This window comes from Haematobia irritans, chromosome 4 (assembly GCF_050003625.1).
Source record: "Haematobia irritans isolate KBUSLIRL chromosome 4, ASM5000362v1, whole genome shotgun sequence".
Lineage (NCBI taxonomy): Eukaryota > Metazoa > Arthropoda > Insecta > Diptera > Muscidae > Haematobia > Haematobia irritans.
The window spans coordinates 74,156,909-74,175,601 of NC_134400.1; the positions used below are offsets into that span (position 1 = coordinate 74,156,909).

Genomic DNA, 18,693 nt, shown 5'->3' on the forward strand with positions numbered 1-18,693 from the left:
AGATAAATGTGTTTGGGAGTCTCAATATTTGGCTTGGAAAAAAGTGGAGGCACTGCTCCTGGAGAGAAAAGTGACCACTGTGGCCAAATGGAAAAAGATGGGGTTCCAGATTTGTATGTGAAAGATAGATCTTTTAGTGCTCTATCCGATGGCAAAAACGGGTACAGCTAAATGTGTTTGGGAGTCTCAATATATGGCCTGGAAAAAAGTGGAGGCACTTCACCCCAAGAGAAAAGTGACCACTGTGGCCAAATGGAAACAGATGGGGTTCAAGATTTATATGTGAAAGATAGATCGTTTAGTGCTCTATCCGACGGCAAAAACGGACACCGCTAAATGTGTTTGGGAGTCTCAACATATGGCTTGGAAAAAAGTGGACGGACTGCTCCTCAAGAGAAAAGTGACCACTTTGGCCAAATGGAAAAAGATGGGGTTCCAGGTTTATATGTGAAAGATAAATCTTTTAGTGCTCTATCCGATGGTAAAAACGGATACAGATAAATGTGTTTGGGAGTCTCAATATATGTCTTGGAAAAAGTGGAGGCACTGCTCCTGGAGAGAAAAGTGACCACTGTGGCCAAATGGAAAAAGATGGGGTTCCAAATTTATATGTGAAAGATAGATCTTTTAGTGCTCTATCCGATGGTAAAAACGGATACAGCTAAATGTGGTTGGAAGTCTCAATATATGGCTTGGAAAAAAAGTGGACGCACAGCTCCTCAAGAGAAAAGTGACCACTGTGGCCAAATGGAAAAAGATGGGGTTCCAGATTTATATGTGAAAGATAGATCTTTTAGTGCTCTATCCGATGTTAAAAACGGATACAGCTAAATGTGTTTGGGAGTCTCAGTATATGGCTTGGAAAAAAAGTGGAGAGAAAAGTGACCACTGTGGCCAAATGTAAAAAGATGGGGTTCCAGATTTATATGTGAAAGATAGATCTTTTAGTGCTCTATCCGATGGTAGAAACGGATATTGTGAAATTTGTTTGAGAGTCTCAATATATGGGTTGGAAAAAAATGGGGGCACTGCTCCTAGAGAAAAATGGAAAAGAGGGGGTCCAGTCACAGAAATATCACTAAAATATTTTAAATTAAAAACGCAATCATTTGAAAAATTAACTTTTTAATAAAATTCAAAAATATTGTAAGGGTGTGAAGATCAATTCGCGAGTTAAATTCGTGGTTTATGTCTCGGCTAAGCAAAATTCAAATTTGAGGAACGAATTTAACTTTGTGGGACGAATTTAACTTGTGGAACGCATTCCAAAAAAATAGTTTTTCTTAAAAAGAGGCAAATTTGTGGTGAAAAAACTGGCAAACACCGTCAGTTATTTTATGTGTAGTTATACTATGCATTGGTGGTTTTATATCGTCGAAAAATTTATCCATAAGAGATAACCGCTAATAATTCTAAAGTCGTATACACATGTCAACATATCCTGAAGTAATGGACATAAGATATTAAAATACAATAATAAAAACATCCAAGAGGTACCAAAATAAGATTCTTAAATAACTTCAAAAATCTCGTGCACAGTATTTGAGATATAGTGTCATCAGATATCGGCTATATAGAGCCCCGATATTAAATCGCCTATACCTAAGAAACCATTTGAGAGGAATTGACCAGACTAAATGCCAGTGGTAGATATTGGCCTGCACCAAAAACCAAAATTAAAAAATCAAAATTTTCATGTAGGGTATTTGAGATATAGCGTCACCGATATCGGATATATAGTCCCGATATTGGATCTCCTATATCTACGAAACCATTTGAGAGGAATTGACCAGACCAAATGCAAGAAACATATTGGTTACTACAAAAAATCAAAATTAAAAAATAAAAAGTCTCATGTACAGTTTTTGAGCTATATTATCACCAGATATCGGCTATATATAGCCCTGATATTGGATCTCCTATATCTAAGAAACCATTTGAGAGGAATTGACCAGACCAAATGCAAGTAATAGATATTGGTGACTACAAAAAATCAAAATTTAAAAAACAAGTAAGGAAAGTCTAAAGTCGGACGGGGCCGACTATATTATACCCTGCACCACTTTATAGATCTAAATTTTCGATACCATATCACATCCTTCAAATGTGTTGGGGGCTATATATAAAGGTTTGTCCCAAATACATACATTTAAATATCACTCGATTTGGACAGAATTTGATAGACTTCTACAAAATCTATAGACTCAAAATTTAAGTTGGCTAATGCACTAGGGTGGAACACAATTTTAGTAAAAAATATGGGAAACATTTAAATCTGAAGCAATTTTAAGGAAACTTCGCAACAGTTTATTTATGATTTATCGCTCGATATATATGTATTAGAAGTTTCGGAAAATTAGAGTAATTTTTACAACTTTTCGACTAAGCAGTGGCGATTTTACAAGGAAAATGTTAATTTTTTGTAGTCACCAATATCTATTATTTGCATTTGGTCTGGTCAATTCCTCTCATATGGTTTCTTAGATATAGGAGATCCAATATCGGGGCTATATATAACCGATATCTGGCGACAATATAGCTCAAAATCTGTACATGAGACTTTTTATTTTTTAATTCTGATTTTTTGTACCCACCAATATCTATTATTTGCATTTGGACTGGTCAATTCCTCTCAAATGGTTTCTTAGATATAGGAGATCCAATATCGGGGCTATATATAGCAGATATCTGGCGATAATATAGCTCAAAAACTGTACATGAGACTTATTATTTTTTAATTTTGATTTTTTGTAGTAACCAATATATGTTTCTTGCATTTGGTATGGTCAATTCCTCTCAAATGGTTTCTTAGATATAGGAGATCCAATATCGGGGCTATATATAACCGATATCTGGCGACAATATAGCTCAAAAACTGTACATGGGACTTTAAAATTTCTAATTTTGATTTTTTTCAATAACCACTATCTATTACTGGCATTTGGTCTGGTCAATTCCTCTCAAATGGTTTCGTAGATATAGGAACTCTTTACTCAACCGTCGAACGGAACGGACGTGTTTTTTTAATAGCGGATAAAATCATCGTAATAAGTACCTACTACGAATTTCAAGTGTGGTGGGATATTAGGCCACCATGCAGAGAAATTCAAAGACATCCACTGGGTTGCTAACTTCAGGGCCCAGTGGACGGGTATCGACTGGAGTTATAAATTTGGGCAATGACCAGGAGTTAGGCCCAATTAGTCGACCTGTAGACGGGTCGACAGGTGGCGACAATTTGACAAGTCGGACCTTTTCCAAGGTAACGGCATCAAAAGGAGGTAATCCCTCACGAAAGAGATTCAAGGAACGCAGAAATGCTTTGTTTATCCTAAAGAAATTAGGATCTGTCGACCCAAGCACGTTGTCGGCTAAACAAAGCGATTCCTTAAAATGGGCTCAAGGAATTCTTGAGGCTGGAAAAAGGGAACGATCACCGGATGAGCTGCCATCCTCCAAAAGGGATCAACGATCGTTTGCCTCAGTTGCTAAATACAGCCTTATGATGGCTATCAAAAATAAAGGAGCATTGGACGGTATGGTTCCAAAGCAAAAATGGGGGGAAATTGAGAATGCTTTGTCTGGCGTCTACTCACAGGTGCTGGAAAAGTTTCCCGGCCCAGATCCTCGACACCAAGAGGCTGGTTGGTATCAAGGACGATTTAAGCTAGTCGCATTTGAGGACCAGAGGTCTATAGAATGTTTTAAAGCTGCTCTGATACTAATTGGTGAAGTTTGGGAAGGAGCTGCTCTAGAGTTAGTCGAGAAGAAAGACATACCGGCTAGACCAAGAGCACATGCGTGGATACCGGCAAACCCTCATGACCCTGAATCTATTTTAAATAGACTGAAACAATGCAATCCAGATCTTCCAACAGCTGATTGGAAGGTTGGCCGTTTGGATGAAGTGGATGGGCCAAGACGGCATGCAGTGTTTATATTGAACACTCAGTCTTTGCCACATCTAGCAAAGTCCCAGGGCCGTGTATGTTATGGCTTTCATTATATCCAAATGAAGGTGTATACAAACGATCAGCTAAAGGATTCAGAAATGGACAAGCCTCTGTCTGAATCAGAAGTAAGCGGATCCTCTTGCGAAGTCGAGGGGGATACCAAAGTTGAAGACATGGATAGATACCGTATGCGTGAGGAGGCTTCTACTGCCTCAGAACTCACCAAAGTTGAACCTATGGTTATTGCGAGAGTCACCGATATCTCTGAAGAGGACATTCTTGATGACTCGATTGAAGCGGCTGATGTGACGGTTGTTGAAAATCTCGATGGTCCTACGGATCCTCCAGATAAATCTTCATCATTGTAAGGCTGCATGTGCTGCCTTAAACGTTTTCCTGATGAAAGGGGACATAGACATAGTTCTTATTCAAGAACCATATGTTTATAGACACAAAATATGTGAATTAAGTACTCCGGGGTTCAAACTATTGCAGTATACTGGTAATGATGTAATTCGACCCTGTATAATTGCTAAAAACGAGCTTAACTTGTTTCTGCTTCCTTCAATTTGCAATGCAGACACTGTCGTTGCCAATTTAGAAATAGCCAAATGCAAATATTGGGTATCTTCGGTCTATATGGGACATGACAGGGAGATGCCTCCATGCGCCGTTAAGACCTTAGTTGAGGAGTCACTTAAAACAAAGACGAAACTCATTATGGGATGCGATGCGAATGCGCATCATAGTATATGGGGAAGTAGTGATACTAATGCAAGGGGAGAGTCGCTAATAGAGTTTATTTTGGGTACTAATCTGGTAGTTTGCAACAAGGGAGATGCCCCAACCTTTGTCACTAAAAACAGGCAAGAGGTTTTGGACATCACCTTGGCCTCGCAAGAACTGAATGAAATGATATCTGAGTGGTATGTTTTAAGTGAACACAGTTTCTCAGATCATCGCTACATCAGTTTCAAATTTGATGTTCATACCACCAAGACCATATTTCCGCCAAATGTTAGGAAAGCTGACTGGAATAGGTATAGGGAATCGTTCAATATGACGATACCGGAAATACCAGAGACAAATATGAGCACTGTGCAAGTTATCGAACACGCAGTGGAGAGGATTACTAAGGCCTTCAACATTTCACTGAAAGCTGCATGCCCTAAAGGGAAGCCAAGGGGGAAAAATCGACCACCATGGTGGTCTACGGAGTTAGGTAATATGAGGAAATCGTGCAGGAAGCTCTTTAACAAAGCAAAGTCCACCAGAGCTCCTGTGGATTGGGACGCTTATAAGAAGAATCTGAGAGTATACAAGCGAGAACTGAGAAAGGCTCAACATAACTCTTGGAATGATTACTGCAGCAGCATTGAGAATACGTCCGAGGCTTCCAGACTACGGAAGGTGCTAGCATCCACGATCTCCGCTCCAGGTTTCATTAAAACATCGTAGGGCGATTGGACAACGTCCAGTGAGGAGACGTTGGAGGTACTATTGGACACACATTTTCCTGTAAATCAGACGGTTGAACCATGTACTGGCGGTGCCACAGTTGCTCAGCGGTCGTTTCCTGTCGAGGAAATTGTATCGGAAACTAGAATAAGACGGGCGCTAAATAGCTTTGGACCATTCAAATCCCCCGGACCTGATGGAATTACAAGCAGTAACTGACAAAATTATCCCCTGGTTGTCGACGATATATAAAGGATGTATCAACTTATCATATATCCTAGGAAAGTGGAGGGAAACAAAAGTCGTTTTCATACCTAAAGCGGGAAAAGCCTCTTACTCGAGGGCGAAGGATTTCCGACCAATCAGCTTATCCTCATTCTTACTTAAGACTCTGGAGAAGATGATAGATATTAATCTTAGAACTAGCATCGATTCAAGTTTGCTCTCGAACGACAACATGCATACTCGAAGGGCAGGTCTACTGAGACGGCATTACATGAACTAGTCAGCTTTATTGAAAGCTCACTATCTGTCAAAGAATACACAATCGTGGCGTTTCTAGACATCGAAGGGGCGTTCAATAACGTCCATCCGAGCTCGATATTAAATGGACTGACAACTCTGAATGTTGATCCAGGTATACTTAGGCTGTTAGACGAACTTCTAAGGAAGAGACGCATTTCAGCCACACTAGGACAAGCAAACATACAAAGGTATGTGAACAGAGGCACTCCTCAAGGAGGAGTTCTATCACCTCTTCTTTGGAATGTTGCTATAAACGACCTTCTAGTTTCCCTAGAAAAAGAAAGGATAAAAATGGTGGCATACACAGATGATGTGGCGCTAGCAGTCAGGGGAAAATTCCCATCAAGAGATATTATACAGAGAGCCCTCCGGATGACTGAGAAATGGGCGAAAGATAATGGTCAAAGACAGAACTAGTCATGTACTGCAAAGATCGTAAAACTCCCACGGTTAGGCCCATTTCCTTAGGGGGTATTGAAATTCCCTTTAGGGAGTTTGCAAAATACCTTGGCGTTATTTTGGACAGGAAGCTGAACTTTAAGCTTAATATTGAAGAAAGGCGAGGAAAGCAACGGTAGCTTTATACTCGTGCAAAAAGGCAATAGGGAAAAAGTGGGGACTAAAACCAAAAATTGTACATTGGCTATACACGACAGTGGTTAGACCTATAATGCTATATGGTGTTGTAGTCTGGTGGCCGGCACTTCACCAGCCGACAAGTTTAGACAAAGTTCAGCGTATGGCGTGCTTGTGTATCTCAGGTGCATTCAGCAAGACAGGGACAAACTCCCTTAATGTCATACTGCATCTATTGCCTTTAGACATTTTGGCCAAACAGTCAGCTGCAACAACGGCTGTGCGGTTGCGCGAGCTATCGCTGTGGTCAGAAAAAAGTTACGGTCACAGTTCGGTCCTCAAAATAATGCCAGATGTGCCTAACGTAGTGGATTACACTTTGGCGAGTCCACTTTTCGACAAAAAGTTTGAGACTCTTATTCCCAACAGTGAGGCGTGGTGTACACGGACCCCGGGGAATAAAAGATATATAGATTTCTACACTGATGGTTCCAAATTGGATGGCCAAGTGGGTTTTGGAGTATATTCTAAAGATCTGGAACTTCGAATAGCGAAAAGATTACCTGATCACTGTAGTGTTTTTCAGGCTGAAATATTAGCAATAAGAGAAGTGGTGAATTGGCTGAGAAGTAATGCTCCACGCAATATTGGCATTAATATATACTCAGACAGTCAACCTGCAATAAAATCCTTGGACTCTGTGTTCCTCAACTCGAAAACGGCCATCGACTGCCGCAAATCTCTCAATGAGATGGCTGAGCAGCACAATATTCACCTAATATGGGTGCGTGGCCACAGGAACATACCGGGGAACTGCGAAGCAGATGAGCTAGCAAGGCTAGGAACTACCTTACATATTCCAGGGGAACTAGAATCTGTTGGTGTGCCTCTGGCTACCTGCAAGCTCTTACTGCGTGAAAAGGCTGCCATGATGGCAAATGTTCGATGGGAGAATTGTAAGTGTTGTAACGACACCAAGCAAATATGGCCCCATTTAAACTTAAACCGCACACTAGATATGCTAGTGTTCTCGAGACGCCAAATTTCACTCCTGATATCTGCTATAACGGGTCGCTGCCTGAAAGGCGATTTTGCAAAAACTATTGGTGCGAAGTATAATGACTATTGTATGAGCTGTCATGATGCGGAGGAAAAGGAATCAATAAAACACCTCTTGTGTGAGTGTCCTGCATTTTGTGTAAGGCGTAAGCAAATTTTAGGGGCATATAGCTTCAGATTACTGGCGGACCTGGAAAACGTTAACTTTAGCAGTCTGCTAATGTTTTTGGAACAATCTGGTTGGTTCAACAGAAGAAAATAATCGAGAAGGTTCAACGGTTAAAACTAGAAGTGCACATATGTAATAGGTACTTTTAGTTAATGTGGTATCACAATGGACTGAATAGTCAAAGTGAGCCTGAATCTTAATCGGGCTGCCACTTCAACCTAACCTTAACCTAACCTAGGAGATCCAATATCGGGACTATATATCCGATATCGGTGACGCTATATCTCAAATACCCTACATGAAAATTTTGATTTTTTAATTTTGGTTTTTGGTGCAGGCCAATATCTACCACTGGCATTTTGTATGTGTGTGAAGAAAAATTCGAATTTGAAATTTGCAGCAAAAACTTAGTCGAGACACAAACCTGGACCAAAATATTTTCAAATTCGAACTTAGGATTTAAAATTCGAATTTGGATTTTTAGTATTTGGCTTATCATTTAAAAACTGAGCCGCGTGCCGTATAGAGACTAGGCTCATTGGAAAGGGCTTGAGCTCAGATTTCATTTCCACAAAAGTCTTCATTAGAAAAGTATTTGTGAAAAGCGAAAATTTGAAAACAAAATTTTGTTGTAGTCCTGGGTCATCCAATGCTCAAAAGCAGAGGAAAGAGGAGGCGAGTGATATTGGTCTGCCTTATTTCACCACCCGGCTATGGGTTCGACTCTCATCAGGACTATAAACAAATAAAAAAAAAATAAACCTACCAGTCTTACCTGTCACATCGTAAACACACATTTGTCACACGTTAGTCCAGTCACTTTAGGATGTTCGATGGTGTCATCCATGGGTCTACCCACCCCGTATAGGCTCAAAACCTATCCTTGGCTATTGATCGACCTGTATTTGCAATAGCCCCAAAATTGTGACCCAAGTAGGATTTAGGCTACATATGAGTTATCAATCATATTTCCCCAAAAATAAAATAACAGTTTACAAGCTCATGGTAACTATTATTATTGTTTCAAAATTAATTCCAAATTACTTATGTTAAAAGTATCAACACCAAACTTGTTTTCTATTTTCATCAAGGGATTAGTACCATAGAGTAATCAAAATATAACTTACATTTTCAGGTCCTTTAATTTGAAGGATAAGTCATTCATTAATTCTGCAGCCACTTACAAGAATATGTCTTGGTCGATGTTGAGCGCTCAAAATCGTCGTTATTGTTGGCTTGATCTAAGCTAGATCTTAGACATTGGTGTCAAACAATTTAATTTGTCTTTGATTCCTCTAGGTAAAAAGAGAATAATGAGATTGATGTTAATAATTTTAAATACAATTTTCTTAGTACAACAATTAATTCATATTCAATTAATTAGATTGATATTAAATAAAAAAAATTTAAAAAAATTAGAAAAGAAAAATATAGTAAGGACAACAAATTTAGATTCTTTTTTTTTTTTCCTTTTATGGTTGAATTGAAAGAATTGAATAGTCATCTGTCATCTCGAACGACGAAATGGAGGTTAGCTTCTTTAATGGAGGTTAGCTTCTTTAATGGAGGTTAGCCCACGACATCAAGATCCTTTGGGTTTTAGGCATAGCGCAGGACTTCAAGGAAGATGTTATTTGTATTCAGGCCTCTTATCGATCACTGTATCACTTTTTGTTGCATGCCCTGAATATTAATGTTCGTTCCGGGTTTAATACAAGCTATCGTGTAATTTCTCGGAATTATTTAGCAGGTTAATCTGGGCTGCTTACACCTTGGCCACGAATTGTAATAAAAGTTTAAAAACTTGTGGCTATCTTGGCCGAATGATGTTTTAAAGCTTTACTGCAGTATCGCCTCTGCTTACAACCAATTGTGTTTTCAACAAGAAATGATTTCAAGGGTTGCAAACCCACTTTCCCAAAAGTTCCGGATCTTTTTTTCTATTGTAGTTAAAAATTTAATGTGCGGTGTTACTTCTCCTTCCACACGTGGTCCAAAAAATACTATCGCAATCATTGATCAAATTTCTCTATATCTGATTTTTTTTTTCGATAGTGCAATAGAAACCGTTATCACAAAAAATTCTCCATCAAAACCTGTTCTTGAATTCGCCGTACAAAAGAATTAGTTTACAAAGAGAAAATGTCAAAGTCCATGCAATTGTGTATTTTCAGTCGTCAGCTGGGCACAGTTGTCAGTGATGTCAATGTATCCTCAAACCATACCACTACACCATCAAAACTTTCCAGAACCTGAGATAGGAAAGATTTTGAGAACTGGTATGAGTAGTTTCCCTATCCCTTCACTTAACTTCCCGTGTGGCTCGACCCACTAATCGACCAAAGCCGGGCTCAAACTCTCAAGTCCTTGGCATGAAATACTCCGACGACTCTTCCTCTTAGGTCTTCCAATTTATACAAATTATTTCCAATTTTGGAATGTATTCTAGCTTTAAGATATTTTGGGGCCAATTTGGCATTAAAGGCTTTGCTGAAGTCACTAAGTTGGAAGTTTCGTCGGAATACTTCCTGTCCAGGACTGTAATTAGCTTTTCGCGTCCTCATGTTGTAAGATCGGGCCGATTTCTCGTAGGCCTTCCTCAAATTATTCCTAATTGACTCGTCGATTAGCTTCATAGTATCTGGTTTGGAAATCACGGTAATTTCACTATCGTTTACCGATTGCAATTTACGCAAAATAGGGTAAGATGACCCATGTACAATCATCTGTCTGCCAAATAACACATAGTATGGTGACGATCCAATGGAAGAATGTAAAGAGCTACGAAGAGATAATGCAATTGAATGCAGGTGTTCATCCCAGTCGGAATGATCATTGCCGATGTACGACCTTATTGCTGCGAGTATTGAGCGATTAACTCTCTCAGAGGCGTTGCTCTGAGGTGCATGAACTCCTGTGAATATCTGCTTTACGGCATATCTCTCGCAAAACTCTTTGAATTCTTTTCCAATGAATTGACGACCATTGTCAGTGTGTATACACTCTGGCACGCCAAAAACCGAAAAAATGTGTCCCTCTAAATAATTTATAATTGAAGTACTACAAGCTTTCCTAATGGGTTCAACGAAAACAAATTTTGAGAAATGGTCCAGACAGACCAATATGTTTGTGTGGCCTCGTTTGGAACGTGGGTATGGACCCAACAGGTCTACGTAGAGTTTTTGAAAAGGTTTCTCTATGTCGCTCTGGGCGCCCATTGGTGGCCTTGTTATGTAGTTGGGGGCTTTTGACATCTTGCATGTGTCGCATTGTGAGACATAGGACCTAACCTGGCTCGCCATATGTGGCCAATAATAGTTTCGGCGCAACCTCTCAAGTGTTTTCCCGATACCACCATGCGCAGCCTGTGGTGGGTTGTGTGCCGACCTGATCATAGACTCCGTGAGACCTGCGGGTACCCAGAGCTTCCAGGAGAGCGTATCAGAAATATGATCACCAGTAGAAAATTCGGTCTTTTTATAGACAAATTTGTCCTCAACCCTTAAATCTGGTAAAGATTCACGGTTCTCCCCAATACTACGACGGAGGTCCTTATAATCGTCAGCGTCGAATTCTGGTGAATTCAAATCGACCTCTACTATACAAGGATGAAATGAGGCCAGCTCATTACTAAATGCCCGAGATAGAGTGTCCGGCACGATGTGCTCACTGCCCTTGCGATGCTCTATTTCAAAATCATATGCAGCCAGTGACAAGCTCCAGCGAGCTAACCGACCCGAGAGATCTCTCTGCCTCATCAACCACTGCAAACTTGCATGGTCGGTGATGATGGGAGCATCTCAATGTACGGCCTAAATTTCTGTACAGCACAAACCGCAGCCAAACACTCTAGCTCGGTCACCGAGTAATTTTGCTGGGCCTTGTTCAGCTTCTTGGAGTAATAGTAGATTGGTCTTTCAAAGCCTTCATCATCCAGCTGACACAAAACAGCTCCAATACCGGAACATGATGCATCACACTGGATGATGAAGGGTTTCGAATAATTTGGATGCACAAGAACCGGAGCTGTACAGAGAGCGTCCTTAATCCGTTCCAGTGACTTCAAGGCGTCTTCGGTCATGGTAAACTTACTGTTCTTCCTAAGAAGGTCAGATAAGGGAGCACTTAGGGTTGAAAAATCCCGAACAAACTTTCTATAGTAATTGGCCATGCCAAGAAATCGGTGAACCTCCTTCGGTGTCTTTGGAATCTTAAAATCACGAATTGCACTAATTTTCTCATCAGATGTTCGAATTACGCCATTTCCTATCAAAAAACCTAAGTAGTTCACCTCTTTCATGCAAAATCGTGATTTTTCTAAGTTTATAGTAAGGCCACTTAACTGAATGCACCTAGCTACCTTTTCAAGTAAAGCGATGTGCTCTTCGAACGTCCGAGAAAAAACGAGTAAATCGTCTAAGTATACGAATACTCTGACCTTCAATTCCGCCGGAATGACAAGATCCATAAGGCGCATCATAGTTTGAGGAGAATTGCAGAGACCAAACGGCATTACAGTAAACTGATAGAGAGGTCTACCAGCTACTGTAAATGCTGTTTTTTCTCTGCAATCTTTCGCCAAAGGGATCTGCCAAAAGGCATCCTTTAGGTCGAGGGCAGATATATAAAAGATATCCGATAACCGCATGAGAAGCCCTTCTATATGGGGAATTGGATAGGCATCTTTAACGGTCACTTTATTGAGGTCTCTACTGTCCAAACATATCCTGGTCTTACCTGGCTTCACTACTGTCGCCACTGGTGAAGACCAGGGACTTCTACTTTCCTCTATGACACCCAATGCCAGCATCCTATCCAATTCCTCATATAGAAGAGCCTCCTTAGCAGGCGATATGGGATAGTGCCTTTTCTTGATAGGTGTCGCATTACCAGTATCGATGTGATGTTCGATCAGGTGGGTTTTGCCAAGGCCAAGTTTCGAAAAGGAAGGAAACATTGACTTAACCTTTTCCACCAATATTCCTTGATTTGGGTTCAAAATGTGGGCGTTCGTATCTACAGAGCAACTTGGAGCCAAAATCTCTGATACGACAAATTTATCAAGCCCGAAAAGAATCCAAAAATCGAATCCTAAATACAACGATTGCTTTAGATCCGGAGCAATGTACAACGTTATAGTCTTTGTTTGACCTTTGTATGAAATTTCGGTATGAATCTTTCCTACTACGGTCGACGAAGCTCCATCTGCAACCTCAAGAGATGATTTAAATGGGCGAAATTCAATTCCATTATCACGCAAAAATTGCAAAGAACCACCCCCTAGAACACTCACACTGGCCCCACTGTCGAGTAAGCCTGAAATCGAATTACCCCATAATACAACCTCAGCGTATGGACGTATATCTGTCCCTTCATCATGTATGACTGTGCTAATAACTCGTCTATGTTCAGATCTAAGCTCCTTATGACGCTGTCTAGTCCTTAAAATTCGTGCCGAAGGCATATATCCCACACCAGATTCGCTGAATATATCGTCCCGCACTTCCTTATAATGTCGCCATCTCTTCATAAATGAGTCTCTAAATTCATGTGGTATGTCAGATAAGTCATTTTCAATTTCTAATTGTAAGTCAGGGTTAATTATGGTGTCATGGCCGAGAAGATTTTGTTGAAAAGTACGTGTATCATCTTTGAAGTCAAATCCGGGTATATTATCTATGAGTTCGGGACCCCGGTTACCCAACTCTGCCGAAAGTTTTTTCCCTTACAGTCCGGGCAATTGGAAACAACATAATTGTCGCGACCGCATCGATAACAAAAAATTCTATTTGATTTTTCCTGGCAGTTAATCGCGATATGTCCTATCTTCTTACAATCAAAACATGTCAATTTCGAATGATCAGAAGTGTCACGTTTAGTATTCATATACACTGCATCTACCTGAGGTGTTTCCTCATGTCCGATTGGCAATAACTCCTCAACCAAATTAATCTCATTCACCCTTGACCTGTTCCGGTTCATGTTACTCTCGACCTTTGCTATGTCCCTTTCTGCTCTACGACATTCCTTTAAAAATTCTGACAAAATTCTACTTTTAGAGTTATGTATGAAAACTGTCATTTTCGGGTTTACGTTTCTTTTCAAAATTTCAATCAAATCCGCGTCCGATCTTTGATTTTCCATTCTAGAATTCAATTCAGTAATAACATGATAAAATTGATCGAAACTCTCAGTTGGTCTTTGAACTCTATTCATCATAGTGTGCTCTATGTCACAATCTGTATCAGCTGTGCGAAAATGATCCCTTAATTGATTCTTAAATTCTATCCATGTGGGATTCTGATTTCTAGTGAGCCAAGAAAAGTACCAAGAAGCCGCTAAACCGTTTAAAAGAATATAAATATTTCTCGTTACCTCTTCGAGAGAATAGCCTTGAGTATTTGCAATATGCTGAACACGAATCAAAAATTCATCTACCCGTAAACCTGTACCATCACCAGAAAATGAAATATTCCAGCGATGCATTTCCAAGCGTCTACCGTCATTCCGATTAATATTGAGTGATTGTACCCTCCTTAGCAATTCGTCTATCTCGGTCGATGTACGGATCTGACTCTCTCTTCCCTCATTCTCTAAATTCTGTTCCGTACCTTGCACTGAGTTTCGATTCATATGGTCGTTCGATTGGTGATTAGTAAAATTATGATTCCCTGAAAATCTATTGTGGTTTCTACCTCTGCCTCCCCTAGATCTTCTAGCATTCGGTGGCATTTCCCTAGGGAATTCAGGCGTAACCTGTCTTTGAGATTCTAACATAGTCGACGTAGTGGATTATACCCTGGCAAAACCACTGACGTAGTGGATTATACCCTGGCAAAACCACTTTTCGACAAAAAGTTTGAAACTCTAATTCCCAACAGTGAGGCGTGGTGTACACAGACCCCGGGGAATAAAAGATATATAGATTTCTATACTGATGGCTCCAAATTGAATGGACAAGTGGGGTTCGGAGTATATTCTAAAGATCTGGAAATTCGAATAGCGAAAAGATTACCTAATCACTGTAGTGTTTTTCAGGCTGAAATATTAGCAATAAGAGAGGTGGCGAATTGGCTGAGAAGTAATGTTCCAACAAATATTGGCATTAATATATACTCAGACAGTCAACCTGCAATAAAATCCTTGGACTCTGTGTTCCTCAACTCGAAAACGGCCATCGACTGCCGCAAATCTCTCAATGAGATGGCTGAGCAGTACAATATTCACCTAATATGGGTGCCTGGCCATAGGAACATACCGGGGAACTGCGAAGCGGATGAGTTGGCAAGGCTAGGGACTACCTTACATATTCCAGGGGAACTGGAATTTGTTGGTATGCCCCTAGCTACCTGCAAGCTCATGCTGCGTGAGAAGGCTGTTAGGATGGCAAATGTTCGATGGGAGAATTGCAGGGGTTGTAACGACACCAAGCAAATATGGCCCCATTTCAACTTAAACCGCACACTAGATATGCTAATGTTCTCGAGACGTCAGATATCACTCCTGATATCTGCTATAACGGGTCGCTGCCTGATAGGCGATTTTGCAAAAACTATTGGCGCGAAGTATAATGACTATTGTATGGGCTGTCATGATGCGGAGGAAAAAGAATCAATTAAACACCTCTTGTGTGAGTGTCCTGTATTTTGTGTAAAGCGCAAGCAACTTTTAGGAGCATATAGCTTCAGACTACTGGCGGATCTGGAAAACGTTAACTTAAGCAGTCTGCTAATGTTTTTGGAACAATCTGGTTGGTTCAACAAAGAAAAATAATCAAGAAGGTTCAGCGGTTAAAACTAGAAGTGCCCATATGTAATAGGTACTTTTAGTTAATGTGGTATCACAATGGACTGAATAGTCTAAGTGAGCCTGAATCTTAATCGGGCTGCCACTTTAACCTAACCTAACCTAACCTAACATAGTCGATATTCTACTAAGAAGTCTCTCTTCCATGGAAGAAACTTCACTTCGTATTTGTTGAGAAATTAACTGTGGCAAAGCCTCAGCACCCTGTTGCCCTTCACCACTTTCCGCCATTTCACCGGAGTTTCTATTAACCTCGACAATAGTGGAATCGCTTTCCCCAAAACCCTCTAAGACAGTTGTGTCAAGTAAAGAGTCACCCGATGGGATAGGAGTACTAGATCTGCCTTCTTCTTCTTGTCTAGCCCACAAGCGAGTGTTTGGTCTCATCAAAATAGAGTCTAACTTCAAGTGTATGTAAATAATTATTCTTTTATACGATAAATCAAAACAACCAAAATAATAGTAATATTAAAAAATTTATATATATATATATATATATATATATATATATATATATATATATATATATATATATATATATATATATATATATATATATATATATATATATATATATATATATATATATATATATATATATATATATATATATATATATATATATATATATATATATATATATATATATATATATATATATATATATATATATATATATATATATATATATATATATATATATATATATATATATATATATATATATATATATATATATAGCTTCTTTAATGGAGGTTAGCTTCTTTAATGGAGGTTAGCCCACGACATCAAGATCCTTTGGGTTTTAGGCATAGCGCAGGACTTCAAGGAAGATGTTATTTGTATTCAGGCCTCTTATCGATCACTGTATCACTTTTTGTTGCATGCCCTGAATATTAATGTTCGTTCCGGGTTTAATACAAGCTATCGTGTAATTTCTCGGAATTATTTAGCAGGTTAATCTGGGCTGCTTACACCTTGGCCACGAATTGTAATAAAAGTTTAAAAACTTGTGGCTATCTTGGCCGAATGATGTTTTAAAGCTTTACTGCAGTATCGCCTCTGCTTACAACCAATTGTGTTTTCAACAAGAAATGATTTCAAGGGTTGCAAACCCACTTTCCCAAAAGTTCCGGATCTTTTTTTTCTATTGTAGTTAAAAATTTAATGTGCAGTGTTACTTCTCCTTCCACACGTGGTCCAAAAAATACTATCGCAATCATTGATCAAATTTCTCTATATCTGATTTTTTTTTTTCGATAGTGCAATAGAAACCGTTATCACAAAAAATTCTCCATCAAAACCTGTTCTTGAATTCGCCGTACAAAAGAATTAGTTTACAAAGAGAAAATGTCAATGTCCATGCAATTGTCTATTTTCAGTCGTCAGCTGGGCACAGTTGTCAGTGATGTCAATGTATCCTCAAACCATACCACTACAATTTTCAACAAATTTTTCCAACGGGCCCACTGTGCCAAAACTGAGCCGCGTGCGGTATAGAGACTAGGCTCATTGGAAAGGGCTTGAGCTCAGCTTTCATAATCACAAAAGTCTTCACCATATAGATGTAATTAAATTTTAAAGTTTTATTTAAAGGATAAACAATTTCTCAATATTGTCAATATTCTTTTTTGTATACACACAAATATGTTTTTTTTCTGATCCAATCACGAAATTAATTGATACATTTACTTATTTAATTGAAATTTCTTAAATCACGAAAATGACATTAAAAAAAATAATTGAGGTCAAGAGCAAATTTGATTTAATTTTTTAAATGACTAAATTAAAAATTTAATTGACGTTGATTGCAAAACTCAATTAATTTTTTCATTAAAAAGTTAATTGCATCAATTAATTTATTAATTGGAAAATTTTTCAACTTCTATCAACTTTTTCAAAGGAAATGTGTTGAAGATATTTTTTCTGCGTAGCACTCACACTTTGGGAACAGCTGATATTTATCAATAAACTTTTATGTTCACTGCGTTTGAATGCGAAAAACAAAATTTTGATATATCGTAAAATTAATTGCTCCAATCAATTTTTAAATAAATTTTTTTCTATCACGAAAATGATAATATCAATCATCTATAACAACTAAAAAATTAGTTGTTCCAATTCAATTTTGCAATTGATTTTTGTTTTAACTAAACAAACAATGAAATCAACTAAATTGTGATTAAATAGATTTTAAATTAAATTATTAATTAAAACTTTGATTTAAAATATATTGGTGGTATTTTTGCTGCGTGATGAAGATTTTGTTCTTTCGCGGTTCCGAATCATTTTGTCCGCGAATTTAATTAATTTAATTAAATCCAATTGATTCCATTAACCCTGGACAGTCATCGTTCGTCAAAATGACGACGCGTAATTTCATTTTCGATTTAAAATCCATTTTAGTCGATTGGGAGATCATAAATTTTAGTTATACTAATTGAACTATTTTGTGAATTTTTATTTTATACTAATTAAAAACTAATTGAATAAGAAAATAAAGTCAATTTTGGTTCTCATTTTTGCTTACGATGTAAATTATAGCGTCTTGAAATAAGCCGTAGTCAAAATGACGAAGGATGACGTTAGTGTACAAAAAATAAGGATGACTTTCCAGGGTTAAAAGTGTAATTGATTACGATAGCAAAACACTATTTTTTCACTGAAGCAATTTTATTTTTATTGAAATTGCTTACATAAAGAAGTAGATAGCATCAATCACAAATTACAAAAATACTTAATTAATTCGGAAATTAAAATCAATTGTAGTGTTGATTCAATTAATTTTTAAAGTATGCCAATAAACTGTTTATTGTATCATTACTCATTTATGATTAATTAAACTACAAATAAATAATAGTGTCGATTAATTTTTTAATTGGTTCAATTAATTTCGTGATAAAAAAGTAAACAAAATTTTTTGTGCAAAAACCTAAAAATTAATTAAAAACTCATAGTAGACCATACACAGAAATACACAGAAAATACTACCAACGTATTTCCAATTAAACTTTTAACTGATTAATCATAGAAGTAATTAGAAATAAAAAATATTCTTGGTTAAAAAAGCAATTGTTTTCTTCGGCACTTTCACTTAATTTTTAATTGCTTCAGTTAAAAAATTTGATTTTGGTAGAAAACTAAATT

The 18,693-nt window shown here is 38.1% G+C and overlaps 1 protein-coding gene across 1 annotated transcript in view; it reads left to right on the forward strand.

Annotated features, from left to right (window-relative positions):
* kug (FAT atypical cadherin kugelei) overlaps positions 1–18,693 on the forward strand; it is a 603,151-nt gene that overhangs the window by 17,464 nt on the left and 566,994 nt on the right. The window lies entirely within an intron of this gene.